This window comes from Bacillus rossius, chromosome 10, assembly GCF_032445375.1.
Source record: "Bacillus rossius redtenbacheri isolate Brsri chromosome 10, Brsri_v3, whole genome shotgun sequence".
NCBI lineage: Eukaryota > Metazoa > Arthropoda > Insecta > Phasmatodea > Bacillidae > Bacillus > Bacillus rossius.
Genome location: NC_086337.1, coordinates 12,883,560 through 12,905,014, shown reverse-complemented (window position 1 = coordinate 12,905,014; position 21,455 = coordinate 12,883,560).

The following is a 21,455-nucleotide window of genomic DNA, read 5'->3' as shown; positions in this document are numbered from 1 at the left end:
CACTTACACGAATAATTTCATACATTAAACAAATATACATGCTGAAATATTATTTTTTAGCAATGTGCTGCACACATGAAAAGGAGTATCAAGAGTGACACATTCAAGCAAATGCATATAACTTTGACCTTCTGTTAAAAAAAAAACTATAAGGACCAATGAAGAAAGAATTCATATGGCTTCATAACTTCATCGAGGCAACAAGTACACAAAATTATGTGGAAATCCGTGTTGGTGGGTGACATGGTCTGGGTGATTTGACATGGAATGACCCTGTTATTAGTGATTCTTACAACCTAAAGTGTGACCTTTAGTTTAAAATAAATATGTTTTAGTTCAGATGTGATGGCAATATACTATATTTAGCAATTTGTATGCCAATTATCTGTATTATGGACAGTTAGTTATAAGTCTAGGCCTATACTGAAAACTACTAGCTTTATGTTTTGTGTTTATTATTTTATTTTCTGATTCAGTTACAATAGAACACTGTATTATAGTAAATTATGCACAATGCCGAAAATTTCTGCATTATGCTGTAATCCATTCAGTCAGAAAGGCCATAACAATCACAAAAAGAACCTACGAAATGTTAATGAGCGTATGATAAAAAAATTACCTTCTTTAGTGCTGACTCAAAAAGTCTGTGACAAATGCAGAAAAAAGATATCGAAAATTGTAACTAGGCCTCAACCAGAATTAGATATAGAATCCCAGAGCTCTCAAAGTTCTGAAGACTCAACAGAGAACGTTATAGCTGATGTTTTTGTAGACAGTTTGAACAACTCTTTGAAAATATTGGGTGAGACACCTATTAGAAAAAGCATTTAGCTGAAAAGAACTATTCAAAAACTAAAATTGAAAAATTATCCTCTGCAGTAAAAAGAGAACTTAATGTATTGCCAGAAAAGAAAGAAGCCAACACATCTGAAATTATTCTTCAGTTAAAAGAAAAATTCAAAAATTGTTCTTCCAGAAGTGAGAAAATAAGTGTTAACAGTTTTACCTAAAAGTTGGCCAGTAGCAAAAATTCAGGAAGAGTTTTCATGTTCAAACTATATGGTCAGGAAAGTTAAAGAGCTAGTTAAAGAGAATGGAATTTTGTCATCACCCAACCCAAAACCTGGAAAAGTCCTTGATAAAACAACTGTTGAATTGGTGAAAAACTTTTATTGCTCTGATGACATTAGTAGATCCATGCCTGGAAAAAGAGACTTTGTTGCAACAGTAATGGATGGGGAAAAAAAACAAGTACAAAATGATTAGTATAAACTACTAACCTAAAAGAAATTTATGCAAAGTTTAAAGATCAGTTCACGGATGTTCAAATAGGTTTCTCAAAATTTGCTGAACTAAGGCCTAAAAACTGTTTGTTAGCAGGTGGAAGTGGCACGCACTGTGTTAGTGTCTGTACAACACATCAGGATTTCAAACTTATGCTGGATGGTTGCAGAATATCCAAATTAATCGGAGAAGAAGTAAAATACAAGCATTGTATTGCTAGAGTTATGTGCAATCCCCCTTTGCCTTGCTGCTACTTCAATGAGTCAGAATTCTGTCCTAGGTCTGGACTTTTAAGAGAGTTTTTCGAAACAACACTAGACTAGTTAGATTTCAGTTAAGCCCAAGCAAAGATTTTTTGACTTACATTTTAGTCAAAAAAGTGATTTTTCGTTAATTTTTAGACTTAAAATACTTAATGAAGGATTCAAAATAACATGCCCGTATTTTTACCTGTTAAGCTAGTATGTTATTAGTAAGTGCAGAAAAAAAATTGAACCGTTATTTAAAATCCTTCAACATAAAAAAAAATTTGTAACATTCATAAATTTCTTAAAATTTACATTTTCAGAACTCAAAATATACATGTGGGACAGGTTTAAAAAAATGTGAAAATACTACAATACCAAGTCCTTACAGTGTACTTTAAAACAAAATATAATTTATGTTGTTATTCCCAAGGGTTTGGTTGCCATGAGCTTTTGAATTAGAAGGGTATGATTCACCTTGAGGGGCGGTATGTGAAGAAGAATCCAAGGATGTGCATTTAATCACCTGGTTGGCATGCACTGTCATTAGTCATCCACTAATCTACCAGTGATGTGTGGCTGGCTGGTGAATCATCTTGTTGGAATGCACTGTTATGAGTCATCCAATATATAGCAACAATACTGTTATGACATAAGCCCAGCTCCCGAGCTCAGTTGAGGCTGTGATGAGGAGCATATAGGATATGTGTGTTTCAGTTTCTATACCAGTTTAATTTTGATTTATCCTTTTAGCTTCAGTTTTAACATAATATAATGAATGTAAATTTAGGTTTAGTTTAGTTTAGTTTATAGCAACAATACTGTTATGACATAAGCCCAGCTCCCGAGCTCAGTTGAGGCTGTGATGAGGAGCATATAGGATATGTGTGTTTCAGTTTCTATACCAGTTTAATTTTGATTTATCCTTTTAGCTTCAGTTTTAACATAATATAATGAATGTAAATTTAGGTTTAGTTTAGTTTAGGGTGAGAATTTTGCATTACAAAATTGTAATAGTATTTACAGATTGAATTACAATGGAAAGTTCTTGTTCTATTGGTATTCAAACAAAAAGTATATGTCAAACTGTCTTACTTTAGGTCTTCTGTATTGCATAATATATCTGAGTTTACTGAAGAGCAGAAAACTTTATTTTTATTAAGAAAGTGTAATGATATCAAAACTGTGTGTACTTTTCATAAAGCTGAATTTCTGGACAGATACTTTCACATTTACGGCAAGTCTTGTTCAGACCCTAACACTGTACACTCGAAAATTGTTAAAAAAATCACTGCGGGAAATATCAATAAAACTTTCAGACTGCAATCCTGAATTAAATTTAATCCCAGGCAAAGCATTGTGCACAAAATGCTTACATCAAATTCAAAGGCCAAAAAAGACATACTTGTCAATAGTGAAGATGAATATTCAGATGTTTACGAACCAGAAACTGTACTTGTTGAGTCTGTTAATGAAGCTTTTTCAGCACTTGGTAATTCTCCTGTCAAGATACAGAAGTTGTCAAATGAAGCTCGACCATCACAAGTAAAGAAGAAAGTTAATGAAAGTCAACATAGACTACAAACATCTCCTGTCGTGTATGGTCTGCAGTACTGATAATGAACTGTGCATGCTGTCAAAATGTAGTGAATGTCCAGGAAGTAATAAGCTGTGTGCAGTACTTCAAAAAGGATGGGATGATTTTGAAAAAATGGAAACAGAATTGAAATTCAATTTATGGGTTTCAACAGACCGTTGTGAGCTATCTGTTGTGAACTATCATCTTGTGTTCTTCCATTTGAAGAGTACTTGGATAAGCTAGTCGAAAGGTTTGAGCAACTTCGAGGTGACCATTTTATTGCAAAGAAACAAACAGAATTCTTGAACATGAAGAAGACTACTCTGCTGGAGGAAGAATGCATACTAATGGGGGATTTTTCTGAAAATTTTCTTCTATTGTACAAGATGAGGTACAATCATACCATTGGTCTAGTAATCAGGCCACCATACATCCCTTTGTGATGTACTTCAAAGTAGATGGAGAGTTAAGGAACCGTTGCTTTTGCATTATCAGTGATTCATTGGAACACACCACCACCACCTTCTATGCCTTTCAAAAATTAGTTCTGGTCAGTCTAAAATCTTTCCTCCCTCAAATGAAAAAAATTACTTTTCTGATGGTTCGGCGGCACAGTACAAAAACAAGAACTTAATAAATCTGTGTAACTATGAAGAAGATTTTGGTGTTCAAGCAGAATGGCATTTTTTTGCCACATGCCATGGCAAAGGACCATGTGATGGAATTGGTGGGACAGTTAAAAGAATAGTGAGAAAGGCAAGTCTTCAGAGGACTGTAGAAAACCATATCATCTCTCCTCTAGATATGTTCAAGTTTTGTGTGGACAATATAAAGATCATACATTTTCTGTTCTGCTCAAATAAAGATTTTTAAGAGGTTGAACAACAACTGCAGACAAGGTTCCAACTCACCATTCCAATACCTCAAACTAGATCATTACATAGTTTTATTCCAGTCAGCCAAAGTGTTCTTCACGTTCATGTAACATCCCTTTCAATACAATACAGAACTGTTTCAGTCACTAAGGAAGCTGAAGTTACAAATCATACAAAACTACATCCAAAACTGAGGGATTACGTGTGCTATGTGTATGATACAGAGTGGTGGTTAGGTGAAGTGAAGGTTCACGATACTGAAGACGAATATAGGATTCACTTTTTCCATCCTTGATGCCCTGGCACCTCTTTCAAGAAGTCAGCTTGTGACAACAACACATGGGTCCAGAAAAAGAACATTCTCAGCATTCTCTCCCCCAGAGACTTGTCCATGGCAGCCACTGGCAGATGTCACAACATCTCACCACAGATGAATGAACACCTGTCAAATCTTCTGAATGAATATAAGGCAATACAATAAATGTAAGTGAAATCTGTAAGTAATTCATATTCAAACAATAATTTATATATAAAGACCTAAATGTAGCTCAATTACATAAATAATCAATGTTATTGTCCTCGTGTACAGTTAGCGATGTAACTTGTGTTATACAGATTTTCAAAAGCTCATGGTAACTAAACCCTTGGGAATAACAACATTAATTATTTTTTGTTTTAAAGTAGACTGTAAGGACTTGGTATTGTAGTATTTTCACATTTTTTTTAATCTGTCCCACATGTATTTTATTAACTCTGAAATGTAAATTTTAAAAAAATGTTAGAAATTTTTTTTATGTTGAAGGATTTTAAATAACAGCTCAATTTTTTTTCTGCACTTACTAATAACTTACTAGCTTAACAGGTAAAATAACGGTCATGTTATTTTGAATCCTTCATTAAGTTTTTTAAGTCTAAAAATCCACAAAAAATCACTTTTTTGACTAAAATGTAAGTCAAAAAATCTCTGCTTGGGCTTAACTGAAATCTAACTTTGACTATATTAAAAAAACATAGTTTTCTTAAGCTTTCAAATGAGCCATAATAGACATTGTTCCTAATTCAAATAAAATTTCTGCAGATTTTAGAAAATAACTGTGAAATGTCATTTTTTACTGGTCCATGCTGCAAACAGTAAGCCATATAAGAAGAAGTATTTTTTAAAATATTATAAAAATTAATTTTGAGTCTAGAATATATGGAGCTTATGTCCTACCAAGTTTCATCAAAATGTAAAATGACGTGGAAAATTGTTTTTGTATTATTTGTTGATTTCGCATGGAATTACCCTATTATGAACTTTCATGGACATAAGACAAATATTAGACAATGTTTAAATCTAGGATTCTTCATTTATTGTAAGAGTAGAGAAGTTACATAAACAAAATGGAGAGACCAACATCCAACACAAAGGTTAATTTGTTTTGTTGCAATCCACTGAATAAACCAGAACATTACTATCACAAGAAAAATTTGGTGAGTAGCCATCTGTTTCAAAAATTCAATTCAAAGGTTAAAATTGGTGATAAAATTTGTGACAGTTGTCGCAAATTGTTGTCCAAAACCGAGAATGAATTGGAGCCAACTGAACCTCCCTCAGACGATTCAGATGATGACCGATCCCAGGAGATGTGTATTTATACTCCTGAAAGAGAGAAAGCTCTCTCTTATTTGAACCAAAGCCTGATTGTTATAAGCGAATTGCCTATAAAAAACAATGATTAGGAGAAAAGTGCTATCCAGAAGAAAAACTAAAACGAGCAAGTGAAGCTTTCAGGTCTAAAGTACTGCAGACCAGTGCAACTTCATTCTGTTATGAAACCAGTGGCGTAACTATAGGGTGGCAGGACTGGCAAAGTGCCACGGGCCCCCCGACCCATGAGGGCCCCGGCCCAAAAGACTGCAAGCGAAGAAATAAATTTTGAACATTGCACCTGAGTTATATTATATTTTATTTTACTTAAAAAAAATATTTTTTTAAGCTTAAAATCCTTAAAGACCATAATGCAAATTCAAATTAATCATTAAGAATTTCAACACATCCTAAACAAAAACGTGATCAATTTTAGAACGCATCCATTGGTATCTACATTTTTTATCGCGGTACGTTGGCAGCGCGGGTGAGCATTGACATTCTTTTGAACCATAAATTGTCATACTCTCCTGGCTCAACTTTAGGCTTAGTATAATTTAAATAAATATTTTAAGTATTTTTTCTGTAGCCTGTTAGAGACTATGAAAATTGTATCCCAGTATTGTACTCTCCTACTTAATTTTGTCTCCGGCCGTTTCATCCACGGGCTCCCACACCACTCAAGTCCTGATTAAGCATCGTCTCATGTCTCCCGGCTCCTCGGCACGTACGCGAGTGAAATTTCGCACCCCTTCAGTGCTCTGCGCACGTCCTGCCACACGCTACCTTTGCTTCCATCAGCCCTTTTAGGCACACCCGTAGCTCAAGGGGCACACTTTGTATGACTGTCTTGACAATTGATCATTTGTATCTTTGATTTTTCAGATTTGTTGTTTTATTAAACCTGCAAATGGTGGAAAAGTAAAGTTAATTGTGAAAGTTAGTTAATAAAATGTCTAGTTCTAGAAAATATTTAAGTGGGAGTGAAAAAGAAAGAGAAAGAGGGAGACTGAAGAAAAAAATAAAAAGTTACCTAAAATTAGTTAGTACTTAAAGAATGATGACTTTATTATTAAAAACGCCAGTGAACAGTGCCCCAAAAGTGAATAATTGGACCTTACTAAAAGTATACCAGAATTACCAGGTGCAGCACCCGACACCAGTTTCTATCCAGATCCAGAACAACCACAACAAGGTACTAGCAAAAATCAAAGTCAATCATATTTTAGTGTGAACAATATTGTATCTTCGCCATATGTTACTGATAAGAGTCATTTTAAAGAACTAACCGATCAAGTGAAAAGATTCGTGATTGAAAATGGGCATAGTAAACCTAAGGGCCCTTTTTTAAAAGATAGTGACATTAGATCTTTTCTAGAAAAACATTACTATATTGTTTCCAAGTCTGGCGTGAAACTTGAACGTACATGGCTATCATATTCTATAAGACTTCAGAAGGCGTATTGTGAACCATGTTGGTTATTTGCAAATCGTGCATCTAAAAAAATACAAAATGTTTGGATGGAACGCTATGACTGGAAACATATTGTAGACGCCATAGAAAGACACAAGACATCGAAAATTCATCGGTATTCTTGTCTTACGTATTAACAGTGGCGGCTACACGGAACACTTGATGAAGAGCAAGAGTCGATGATCAAAAAAGAAAAATCATTTTGGCACCAAGTACTTTCTAGACTCCTCCATGTTATTCTGACACTTTCAACGTGTAATTTAGCATTTCGTCGCCATAGAGAAAATGCAGATAGCAATGAACCAAGCTCCCGAGGAAACTTTTTGAGTTTTTTTGAGTTATTAGGAAAATACGACCCGATTTTAGAAGAATTGTTAAATAAACCAAAGGGCCAAATAAAATACTTAAGTCCAAAAATACGAATGAGCTAATTTCAGTCCTGGTTCTAAAAGTAGAAAAGGCACTCATAAACTAAATAAATGCCGCACCATTCTACTCTATCATATTCAATACAACTCAGGATATTTCAAAAATTGATCAAATGTGTGAACTTTTACCATTATTGTATGATCGAGAAAGATGATAATGGAATCCCAAAAGCACTTGTCATTAAGTAGACATTTTTTAGGATTCCATGAAGTTAAGGATCAAACTGCCTTAGCAATGTCCAAGCAAATTATTAAATCCATAAATGACAAAAATATTCCTCTAAATAAGTGTCCAGGACAAGGATATGATGGTGCTAACACAATGAAAGGGACTTACGGTGGAGTTCAAAAACTCATAAAAGATGTCGAGCCAAATGCTGTATACGTTCACTGTGCTGCTCATAACTTACATCTAGTACTCAATGATGCAGTAAGATAGGTTATTGATATGCAGAATTTTTTTGATACAGTTCAACAAATTTATAATTTTTTTGGGCATAGTATCAAAGATGGAATATTTTATCAAGTTTAATATCTAATGAAGAAAGGGAGTCTTCAACTTCAATAACATTAAAAACATTAAACCCTACTAGATGGGCTGGACGTTATGATGCTGTTTTCGCTTTAAAGTTTGGTTTGTTGAAGTCCAAAAAGCACTAACGAAAACAATTCTATTAAATGGCAAATTGGATGAAAGAAATGAAGCTGTTACACTCAAAAAGAAGATCGAAAACTACAATTTTATTATGTTATTGGTTTTCCATTGCAAAATACTCCAAACTACAAATGCAGCTTCTAAAACACTTCAGTTTAAAGCAACTGATCTTTCAAATGCCTTAAAACGTTTGAAAATTTGTCTAGAAGAATTGGAAAGATATCGACATGAATTTTTTAATTTGAAAATGGAAGCAAATAGTGTAGCAGAAAAATGGTCCATTACCCCTGAATTTTCTAAAACTCGTCAGAGTAAGGTAAAAACGTCATTTCAACAAACTTTGCGAAGATGAGCGTCTCCAAGATCCGGAAAGTTTGTTCAGAGTGAACATATTTTATCGAGTATTAGATATCATTATTGAACAACTCAAATCACGGTTTCTTCCGATGAATGAAATTGTTTCCAATTTCAGTGTTTTGCAGCCTTCGACTTTGCAAATTTTAAATGACACTGATTTATTAAAAAAAAGCTCTAGAATTTGTTCATATATATAAAAAAGACATATCTGAATCATTTGCCAGGGAAATTCTCAGTTTTCGGTCCACTTTAAGATACGAAATAGAAAAGTCTTTGTGTATTAGAGACCTTGCTGATTTATTAATAATTAAGAATCATTTTATGTCCTGCAGCTTTCCTGAAGTATTCACTGCTTTAATGTTATTTCTTACAATTCCTGTGACTACAGCTAGATCTGAAAGATCATTTTCAAAACTAAAATTAATAAAAACCTATTTAAGAAACTCTATGAGACAAGATAGGTTATGAAGTATCGAATCATAAGAATCGCAGTAAACAGGTGTCTTAAGTCGGTAGCCAATGACCAGGTGATTGTAAATAACTTGAATGTTGGTCACACTTATATTTTTTTAACCCTCATCATCCAAGCTATCAGCTGAGTGATTCAGCTGACCTTTCCCGCCATTTTTACTGTCCAATATCGATACTTGGGTTTTGAGGTTTGAGTAAACATATTTTGAAGTTCTGGAAACTTTATTTGCCAAAGTAGGTTCCAGTGCATTGATTGATCCGGACTTATGTTAAATAGGTAAGCCATATATTTTATGTTAATGTCTGATTATTGTTATTTATATATTAAAAGCTAATAAATAATATTTAATTTTTTTAACATTTCATGTCTGAGCTGGGGTGAAGTGATACATTTATCAGTTCACCCCGTCAACTTAAAATTTATTAAAATGTCATTGAATTTATATTTTCAGAGCCAAATAAGATGCCTAGATATTACAAAAGGCATCCAGGCACAAAGCCAATGAAAATTATTATTATTATTATTATTATTATTATTATATTAGATGACTTAAACAAAGCAGTTAACAAGGTCCAGAATGGGAATCTTACATATCGAGAAGCATCCGAAAAGTATGGAATAGACAAAATGAAGATATATAGAAAATGTAAGAATTTGCATCAAAAACCACAGGGTAGTCAAACAACATTAAGTCAGCTGGAAGAAGAGAGTCTGAAAGGTAGGCTTAAGTATTGCACTTTATCATACCACCGGTATGATAGTTACCTAGCCCTATATTTCCTTATGTAATTACTATTATGTTGGTAAATTTGTTTTAACCAGTTCTTTTTTTTTCAGACCACATCATCCAACTCGAAGGTCGCAGTGTTGGAAAATTCAAGTACAACCTGCCAGGTGAAGATTGGGTTTTGTCATTTTTAAAGAGACATAAGAAACAATTGAGCTCAAGAATGTCACAGAATATTAAAAGAGCAAGGGCGGCAGTTTCAGCAGAATCTATAAAACAATATTTTGATGATTTAGAGGTAACGCTTAGTGGCGCTCAGCCTTGCAGTATCGTCAATGACGATGAAACTAACGTAACAGACGATCCAGGAAACAAAATAATTTCTTGTAGAATAGGCCAGAAGCACCCTGAAAAGGTCAATGACTTTACAAAATCTGCAACAAGTTTAATGTTCTCATGTAGTAGAGATGGGCAGTTATTACACATATATGTTTTATATAAAGCTGAGAATTTGTACGATTCATGGCGTACAGGAAGGCCAAAGGGAACACGTTATGGGTGCACAAAGAGTGGTTGGTTTGACCAAAAACATTTTGAAGATTGGTATTTTTCTATAGCTCTTCCTTTTTTAGAAAAACAACCAGAACCACGGATTCTTATTGGGGACAATCTATCAAGTCATTACATCTTGCTGTGAAAATAACATTACCTTCACAATGCTCCCAAAACATTCAACTCACCTAGCTCAGCCACTTGATGTGGCAGTTTTCAGACCACTCAAATGTAAATGGCGGTCACTCTTACAAGAGTGGAGAAAACAAGGAAACAGAGGCTCACGATAAAGGGGTCAATGCAAATCCTGTAGAAGAGAGCATCATTAATGACAGTGTGTTAGTCTTATTGAATTACGATATGGTAAACAGAAACCAAGACCAAGAACTTGTCGAAAAGACAAACTGCAAGTTGAAGTAGGAAAAAGTGTCCAGAATGTTGGTGAGGATGAATCGACATCAGGGAGGTCTGAAATTTCATCCAGTGACAGTGACCAAAGTAGTAATGAAAACGAAGAAGATCCTGATGTCAGCCATGTCTTTACTTCCAAGGAGGGAAATGAAGAAATGGAAACAGAACCAGAAGTTCCATGTAATTACCAGACCTTGATCTTGGGTGATTTTGTGGTTGTGCAACTGAAGGACCAAATTACAAGAAAGGAGAAACTCTATGCAGCACAAGAGACTAATATAGTGGAAAATAGTGATGGAAGTTCAAGGACAGTAGAAGTGAGTTTCTTGAAATCTTACAGGTGCCACAAAGATATTTTCATATGGCCTGAAATCAAGGAATGTAGTGTAGTCTACCCCCATGAAGTGCTGCGTCGTCTTCCACAGCCTGTTGTTCTCCGTTATGGACGTCTTCAATTTTATAAAGATATTTTTAATGAAAACTAAGGATATCAAGTGAATTTTTAGCGTATATTAACATTCTATTTAGGCAAATGAAATAAGATTGTTAATTTTGTAAATAAGTTATGTCTTAAAATCCATTTGTGTTACTGTGCATAAATTTATGATGTAATAATTTGATAATTTATGTACAAACAATTTTACCTATACATAAATTACATTTTTTTTAAACTCAAAATGTGACTCAGTTCACCCCAACAGCCTTACAAATTGATACACATTGAATTTTATACCTTGTATCAGTTCACCCACATTGCAGGGGTGAACTGATACATGCAGTTTTTATTTAAAAAAACTTAAAATGGGAAATAAAATTTAAAAATTAATTACATGACTTATTACTTCAAGGAGTCACCTGAAATATTACGTAGTACTAAATCACTAAGGAATAAAATTATGTGCTACATTGCATTTCAAATTTTGAAACTGTATCAGTTCACCCCGTTTTACGTAACTACTTTAGTGGTTTATTAAAATTAAACTAAGAACATGACGAATTTATTTAATAGGGTCCCATCAAAAGAATTTGCCACAGGCCCCAAATTATATAGTTAGGCCTCTGGATGAAACACCTGCCCCCGGTGATGAAATGCTCTACCAGTTGAAAGAAAAGTTTCCGTGTTCCACAGACATATGTGTATGAATGAAAATATTAACAACATTGCCTTTAAGCTGGACAGTACAGAAAATTCAAGATGAATTTGGTGTTGCTAATTACACAGCTTGTAATGCAAAACAACTTTTTATTTTTTTTTATTTGAATTTGAATTTTGTTACATGCGCACCATTAGTCCAGGGACTTTAGTGGTGGGCATGACGTATACAAAATATGCACAAATACATAAAGAAACAAAAAACAAAGGACAAGACATCCATACACACAGACAACACAAGGACAAATATAAATATAATACTTAAAATAATAATTAGTACAAAGTAGTAAGCAGCAAGACATAAAATTTAATAGAGTACAATAATGTAAACGTGAAAGAGAAAAAATACCGACTATAATTAGTATGAGGATATAAATTACATTAAATACTTTAAAACACAGCTCTGTACACAATTAATTTGACTTGGTGTTGTGTCTATTATAGTTTTTAACGAGTCTATAAATAAGATCATTCTTGTTATAAATAGTACATAAACTAGAAAAGAGGCGAGAATTGAATTGGGGGATTCTCAATCCGGTGTTCTCAAGAATATAGCTACATTTAATTTTATAGTTATAAATATTATGTACAAAAAGATAGTCCAAATAGGCTCTATGGTCTGCTAGAGGAATAAGATTGGGATGTGGAAAACCTCTCTGAATTATTAGTTGAGACAATTTGTTTTGTAAATTTTCTAGTTTCTCAATATCAGTCGACCCAATGTCATTCCAGATAGTTGAACAGTATTCTAATTTAGATCAAATTAATGCCAAGTAAAGAGAAATAATTGAATCAAAATTGGTAGCATAATGAGTGATATATTTTATAATAGCAAATGTTCTTTTTGAAATGGAGTTTAAGTAGTCTATTTGTTTATGAAAAAATAATTTTGAATCTAGAAAGACACCAAGGTCTTTTATAATGAAAGTTTTTGAGATTGGGTTACTATTCAGAATGTAATTATAAACTATAGGGTTATATTTCCTAGTAAAGGATATTACCTTAGTTTTATTATCGTTAAGATTGACCAAGTTTAGAAGACACCAATTATTGATTTCATTAATATCCCTTTGTAGAAGAGCGCAATCATTGACTGTAGATATTATTTTAGAGATTTTCAGATTGTCAGCAAAGAGTACACCAGTTGAGTAATTAAGGACCATGGTAATGTCATTTATAAATATATTGAAGAGGAGAGGTGAGAGAATGGCACCTTGTGGTACTCCAGAACTAGCATGGTGTAAAGAGGATTTATGGTTATTGACAGATACAAAAAAATATCTATTATTGAGATAGCTAGAAAACCAGTTCAAGTAGTTAGTACAAAAACCCAAGTCTGATAGTTTTTTTTAAAAGTAGCGAATGGTTTACTGTATCGAATGCTTTGGCTAGATCAAAATAACAGGCATCTGCCTGACCTCTGTTAGTAACTACATTATGGATTGGGTTAAGAAAAGTAATTAGGTTAGTAGTGGTGGACATTCCAGATCTGAAACTGTGCTGACTGGCTGATAATTTATTTTGAAGTTGAAAATTTAAAACTTTGTGTATAATTTTTTCAAATATTTTTGCGAAGCCATTAAGTAAAGATATTGGTCTGTAGTTTGACACAATCAATTTATAGCCATGTTCGTGTATCGGAATGACCTTAGCTATTTTCCATTTGTCAGGGAAAACTTGAGAATGCAAACTGGTGTTAAAGATATGATAAAGAAGGGGAACTAATAAGTATGAACAGCCTTTTAAGATAAAATTAGGGATGCCATCTGGGCCGGTGGATTTGGATGACTTGAGAGCCTTGATGCCCCATAGAATAAGGGATTCGGAAATGTAGCACATAGGAATAGAATCCGAGGACATGTTTGAAGACGTCACATTATTGGTTGAAGTCTTGTAAATACTGGAAAAATATTGTGCAAAAACATTAGATAAAACATTTGGATCATCACAAATATCATCATTGATTTTTAAAGAATATTGTTCATAGTAACCATCTTTCATTAATTTAACATACTTCCAGAATTTCTTTGGATTGTTCTTGATGTTGTTATTAGTAGAGTGGATCCAATTAATTGTATCACGTTTTATATAAGATTTTGCCGTTTTGCGAAAATGTGAAAACTGTAAATAATAATAAGGATTGTTGGATCGTTTATAAAGTTTGTGAAAATGTTTTTTTGATTTTAATGCTTGAATTAAGTCATTAGAAAACCATAACGGATATTTGGGTAATTTTTTAGAAATTAGTGGTATAAATGTGTTCATATTGTCAGTTATACAATTTGTTAAACCATCCACCTGATGATTAACATTGGTTGATTCATAGAAATGTGACCAGTCGTAATTTTTTATGGAATTATAAAGACCTAAAAAATTACCGTCCTTGTAATTTCTGTAGGGAGGATTAACACTTCTTGAGCTAGAATAAATTTCAATGTTAATGTTTAGAGCTGGATGATACAAATCTTCTTTGGTAAGTATTTCAGAGGCTTGTGTTACTGTACACTGAGGTAGATTTGTTAAGCATAAATCGAGAAGATTTTTGCAAGGTTGGGTGTGGTTATATTGGGTCAGACCCAATGTAGACAAAATTGAGAAGGTAATTGGCTTTGGATTTGACATGTGAATGAGTAATGTTTGAAGAGTGCCGAGTGAGCCAATCAATACCTGGAACATTAAAATCACCAACAATTAAAATATCTTCTTGAGTGGTAGATAGTTTTTCTTCCAAGTGTTCAAGGTACTCGAGATATTTGTTCGGCGAGATGTCCGGGGCTAGGTAGATAGTTCCGATGATAAAAGTTGTTGCAGGAGATGTTTTTACCTTGATCCAGGTAGCTTCAATACCGAGAAAGTCGTACATGTAAACAGGTAGCACTGATAAAAATTTGGTTTTGTTAAAGGCTGAAAGTACACCACCCCCTCTATTTTTCAGTGTAAGTTGAGGATTTCTATCATTTCTAAAAACTATATACTGGTCTGTGAAATAGTGAGAATTTATGTTGTTATCGTTGAGCCAGGTTTCTGTTAAACAAATTATGTCGAAAAGAGAGTTTAAAAGGTTTTCCAGAAATTTGTTAGACTTAGTTCTTAATCCTCTCACATTTTGATATGCAATATCATAATTTCTAAGGAACTGCTTCACTGTGGGAAGTAGGATGCACATCCAGCATCAAATTAGATGTGGAAGTTGACGCCATTGGATTAGGAGGCATGATGGTCACTGCTGTATTGTCTTGATTGGTAACATTAGTGTAGACTTGATCGGGATGTAGTTTACCGTAAAACGGGCTAATTAAACAGCCACTTGGCCAAAACACAATAATATTGATTCTACTGAAGTCTTTTTCAAATACTGATATATGAAATGAAGCATAAGTATTATACTTCGTTCGGAGTTTAGTAACTTTGACCTGAGATAAATTGAGTTCATTTGTGATGTAATCCATAATTTCTTGTTCTTTAACTGAGGCTTCAAAACAGGTAACAAACAGGGATTTAGGATTTAGTCTTTTTGTAGGTAGGTTTGGAGACAGTTTTAAGTATTCCTACTTGGGGTGGAGATTTCTTACGTTCTTGATTATGGGTACCAACTGGGTTTTCATTATGTCTTGACTTATGCGGTTTTTGTACCAACGTGAAACCTTCAGAGTCCACTCGCTGGTTGTTATTGTTAGAGTTCCTGACCGTGCGCGTTTCTTGCTGACCAGAAAGTAGGTCACTGCGCGTGGAGCTGTTGCTGGGTATACTCACTGCACCATTAACATTGATCACCTTATTATTGGGCGCTCTTTTGGTCACTTGGCTGTAAGAAAAGTCTGAATTTTGCTTTATGTATAAGCTTTTTTTGATCTCATTTAACTCTTGTTTGATTAAAGAGTATTCTTCTCTTGAGTCCATCAACAAGGATTTAAGCATCGCATTTTCACTCTTAAGCTCATCAAACTTAACACAGAGAGATTTTACCATATTAAATAGATCATCCATGTTGGTGTCTTGAAGTTTCAGAGTAAATGAAGGTGAATTTGAATTTTTATTCAGGCTGTCGACCGTATTATTTGACGATTTTTTCGTAGGCGACCTGAACATGGCTAAATTAGTATTATTAATACAGTTCACAAATACACCATCTTGTAAGAGTAAGGGAAACCCCTTAAAGTCTTGCTGATCTAATAGAGACAAATCAATATTGGTAGTTATCACACTTTGAACATCAATGATTACAAGAACCGACTGCGCGCACAAGACACGTCTGTCCGACACTGAACTCCCGGCCGACACTGAACTCCCGGCCGACACGCAAGCAGAGAAAGGAATTATGTCATGCCCTGATCCTAAACCTGGAAAAACATTAAAGCCAGAAATTGTGACAAAGGTGCAGTATTTTTATGCTAGTGAAGAAGTTACAGCAAACTCTCGATTATCTGTGTTAATTGGGACCTTCCGATGCCCGGATAATTGAATGCCCATAAAAAAAAACCCGGATAATCCGTTTCACCACTTAAAAATGGTGTATTTACTGGCAAAAGAGTGTCTCTTCAGTAGAATTCTATGAGTACAAGCAAAGGCTTTGTATACCGTGTCCCAGCTTATTGAACCGTAAACAATACTGTGTTGCCGCCATCCTTCTCCTGTCCCCTTTATTGCTAAGGGAGGGAGAGGTGCGGCAGACCCAACTCAGACAACATGCTCCCTTTCTCTCTCTGTCTCTCTCTCTCTCTCGGCGGTTTCAAGAAGCCCTCCCCCTCCCAAGGTGTTACTGGCTGCTTAGGCCGGTAGAGGGGAAATTTCTAAACCACCCCCCTCTCCACCCCTCCCCACATGTGTGTACGTGTGTACGAGAGCCCTGTTCCTTTTGTGCGTGTGTGAGACCTCGTTGCGTGCGTGTGCGTGGCAAAAAAAAAAACACAAGCAGTCGTCTTGTGTAGCTTTACAGGTTTTAATGATGCAATATTCCAAAAGCGCCTGAGCTTTCTCACAAAATTTCCTTTGTCTAGTTGTGTGGAGGAACCAGGGATACCGCCGCTATGTTGAGATGCGCCACTCAAAGAATTCACTTTTATTAATGTCTCGCACGGTTTGGATTCCAATTTCATATTCCTGTGCTAATTTCACGGCAGTTTCTCCTTTTTTTTAACCTGTCCACAACTTCTAACTTCTCTGCTATTGTCAGCACTTTACGTTTCCTTTTACCAGACATGATTACAAAAACAAATGTGCCTGGGAGAACTGATGTAAATAACTGTGAGAAAAATGCCTCTTACAGCCGTCAGGAGTGTGGGAACGTAAAACAGGTAGAGGGACTTTTTTTTTTTTTTTTAGCGTGGTGGGGCGCTGTGAAAAGAACGCTTGAAAAGAAAATGAAAATGGAGGGGGGGGGGGAGTTGAGCCGGAAGCAGCAATCAAGGCATTCCTTTTTGGTTTAAAGTGGTGTGACAAATTGACGGGTGATGGTGGCGGGGGAACGAGGGTCTGAAGGGTCAGGTAAATAGCTTTCTGACACAGCAGTAAAAAAAAAAAAAAAGCGCAGTCGCAGCGTAGCTACACCCGGTCATTTTTTTTACAACTTCATAAAAAAATCACGCACGGATAACCCGAAAACCGGATAATCCAGTCCCGGATAATCGAGAGTTTACTGTACTTGTATCTTGCCAGGAAAGAAAGATTTTGTCTCGGTTAAAAAAAATGGAAAATGTGAACATGTCCAAAAATAACTCATCCTTTGCAATTTACGAGAACTTTTTGTACTTTTAAAGGAGAAATACCCAGACATTCAAATTGGATTCTCTAAATTTTTTGACCTTAGGCCGAAACACTGTGTTTTGGCAGGTGGAAATGGTACACACAGTGTTTGCATGTGTACAATACATCAAAATGTTAGTTGAAGTTGGCACAGTGTAAATTCCCAGAACTGACGGACCTGAAAAACCAATAACTTACCAAGATGTTTTACAAACAATGGTGTGTGATAATCCTTCTGAAGAATGCTACTTCGGCGAGTGTTCAAACTGCCCAGGAACAGATAGTTTGAGAAATAGTCTGGAAGAATGTTTTTAAGTAAATTCCATTGAAAATGTGACGTACAAACAGTGGGTTCTGATTGATAAGAACACCAGCTTGGAGACTTTTACTAAACCATGTGACGAATTTATAACTGATCTTCTGTAATCCCTTCCGAAACTCCTTAAGCACTCTTTTATAGCAAAGCAGCAATCATTCCTTAATCACATCAAGGAAACAATACTAAAAGAGAGTGAGTTTTTAGTACTCTGTGATTTCAGTGAAAACTACTCCTTTATCTGACAAGATGCTGCTCAGAGATATCACTGGAATAATGCACAAGCCACAATACATCCATTCTCTATCTACTCACAGAGCATCATGGGCAGCAAGTTGCAGCACACCAGTTTTGTAGTCATTTCCAATTGAACTATTCATGACACCGTTGCTGTTTATTGTTTCCAACGGTTACGATTAGAAATCATCAAGTCACACATTACTCCATCTCCATCAAATATATACTTCTTTTCTGATGGATGCGCAGCACAATATAAGAACCGGCTTAATTTCATGAACATGTGTTTTCATGAGGATGACTTTGGTGTCAAAGCAGAGTAGCATTTCTTTGCAACCTCTCATGGGAAAAGTTCATGTGATGGGATTGGTGGCACTGTTAAAATACTAGCAGCAAGGGCTAGTCTTAGTTTTATTTACAATGAGCAAATTATGACCCCCAGGCAGCTTTATGAGTGGGCTAAAGACAACATCAATGCTGCACAACAGAGCAGCACAAGAGTGAGGCAATTTTCTTGAAAGCCCGAAAGCTATCAGCCCGGATTATTGAAGGCACCTTAAAACTACACAGCTTCATCCCTGTGAGAAAGAGTAAAGTGTCCGCTAAACAGTATTTGTTTTCAAAATCATCTAGGGAAGTAGAAATTACAACTGGATGCGATGATGAACTAAACTTTACTGAAATAGTTGGTTTCGTGACATGCCAATATGGTGACTTCTGGTGGTTAGCATGGTCCTCGATTCCTTTGAAGATGAGCAAGAAATCAAAGTAAGTTTTCTTCACCCACATGGTCCAGCTCCACCAAATTACACATAACCTTCGACACCTGACATTCTTCAAGTCCATCGGAGAGACATTCTCACAGTAGTTGACCCTTTAACTGCAACTGGACGAGTTTACAGAGTCAGAAAAAGAAAATGCAAACAAAAAACTTTTGGCTGTAATGCATTTGGGATTTAGGTACATCAAGGTATGTACTTCAATGTACTTCAAATCTTTCATTTTTTTATCTGCAATTTATTTTATGATGGGAATTGGATTGAGTTGAAAATACATAGCATATGTATTAATTTAAAATAATGTGTTTATATGATCCCAATGAAACCCCATCATGAAACTCTCAGAATCCTGTAGCATTGCAGTATACATGCCTTTTCTACTAATAAAATGGTTACTAAGAACGGGTAAGGTTGCCAGTATATTTTATTCTAAATTTATAATTATTTAATAATCATGTTTCTTCTGTCATCCTTTCAACTTTGTTTTGCTACTTATATTTACCTAATATTATGTGTAATGAGTTTTTTCTATTATTTATTTAAATTTGAATATTGTATTATAATTATATATTACATTTTTATTAGAATGCAGATGTTGCATAATGATTCTAAAACAAGGGACTGTGTCTGGGGTGATGTGTAGAAAGAGAGAGGCATAAGAGGCCTGTGAGTGGGAGTGAGATAGAAACAGTGATTCCCCAGTAAGAGAGAGACAGAAACGATATCTCGTCACTGCGTGGGAACTGAGTGATAACTGCTGTCTCACGGTGTTGGAGAAAGAAGGAAAAAGTGAATCCCCTGTTTCTATGTATGAAAATGGTTTCAGTGTATATGTTCTGTGGTCTGATTGGCTTGTGATTTGTAGTGTGAATGAAGCGTGTGTGTGATTGGTCGGTGAGGTCAAGTGACTGCCCTCCCTGCGTGAAGGACACAGTGCCATGATTTCACCGGTCGACTGTCGATCGCTGCACAACGAGGGCGCGTTTGGTGGCTTCTCACTAAATATGTAGTAATTGTGGAATAGAAAATTTAACGTCTGTAGTTCAAGCCAGGCCGAAGATAGTAATATAATCATCGGTTGTTTTTGGAACTCTTTGAACATTTTTAATTAGAAATTGCGGTTACTGACGGCGTTTGGCTCGTGGCGACTGTGTTTCGCCAAGTGCGGCCAGGTTTGAGGCCACACTGATTTCATGTACTTACAGTAAGATGTTACTGAAGGACTTAAGCTACGTTTGTTTTCGTTAATTACCATCGCCCAAGCTGCGAGAAATTCTCAACAGGCGGATATACGTGTTGAATGAGTGAGCAAAACATTGAAAGTGATTAGATGCGGTTGTTTCGTCTTTCGGACAATAAAACTCTGGAACGAAAAAGAAAATCTTTTTATTTCATTAAACGAACTGTAATATTTGGCGGCCCAAATACGGCGGGCACGGATTTTTACACGACCCTGAGAATGAGACGGACATTTTGGCCGTGAATAAAAAATATAAACATTCTTAAAACAGTTCGTGACTACAATAACCTCAAAGAACATAAATTTACAACAAATATAAAGAGTTTATAAGAAAATGGCGGAGAAGTGTATCCAGAACTTTCGGCGTAGCTAGCGACAAAGGGAGAGGTCTACACGGCGGGAATAGACGGGGTGCAACATCAAGTGAAAAATCAGGGTACGACATAGAACAACCAAAGGCAATACATCGTGGGACTTCCAGGACCTCATTGCCAGACATCAGGATCTCTTCGCAGGACATCGTGGGATGGATCGCCGAAAATAGCAAGTGGAAAAATGGAACTAAATTAATTGTGTTCATTTTTTTCTTTTGTTTTGAGCATTCAACTAATATTTGTGTTAAAATTTTTGTACTTTGTATATTTCATTATGGATAACGATAGTAACAGTAATGAAACAGGGAACGTCCTGCAGAACATGGTCAAATTATTGAACAAACTGTAAATAAAAGCCCAATTGAGAAATTTGGGAGGAGGGGTTAGACATGTTGCAGAAATTAATGGAAATGATGCAGGTAATGTCACAAGAAATTGAACAAAACAGTCAGGAAATGAAACAGGGACAACAGGAACTTTCACAGATGCAATATAACATCACACAAAAAATTGAAAATGGTCAAAGGGAAATTAGGCAGGAAATTTCACAGATGAAGGATGAAATCCTTAAACAGGTATGACAAGAGTTAGGGAATACAGAGGCTAAACTTGATAAGATACAAACCAATGTAAACAAAGAAATTCACACTTGTTAACAACGGGTTGAGAGCTGTGAATCACAAGTGGAAAAGAAACTAACTAATGTAGAAATTTGTGAAAATGAATTAATGGTGTCAAAAGAAAATGTTGAATTTATTGGGCATGATGTACATGAACACATAAACATTGGGAATAAATTTGAAATGTTTAGAGATGAGGTGAACAGGGAAATTTTGGATAATTTGGAGAAAAAATTTGTTACAATAACAGGTAATGCACATGGGATCAGAATTTTGTGTAAACAGATGGAAAAAGTAGAGACTGA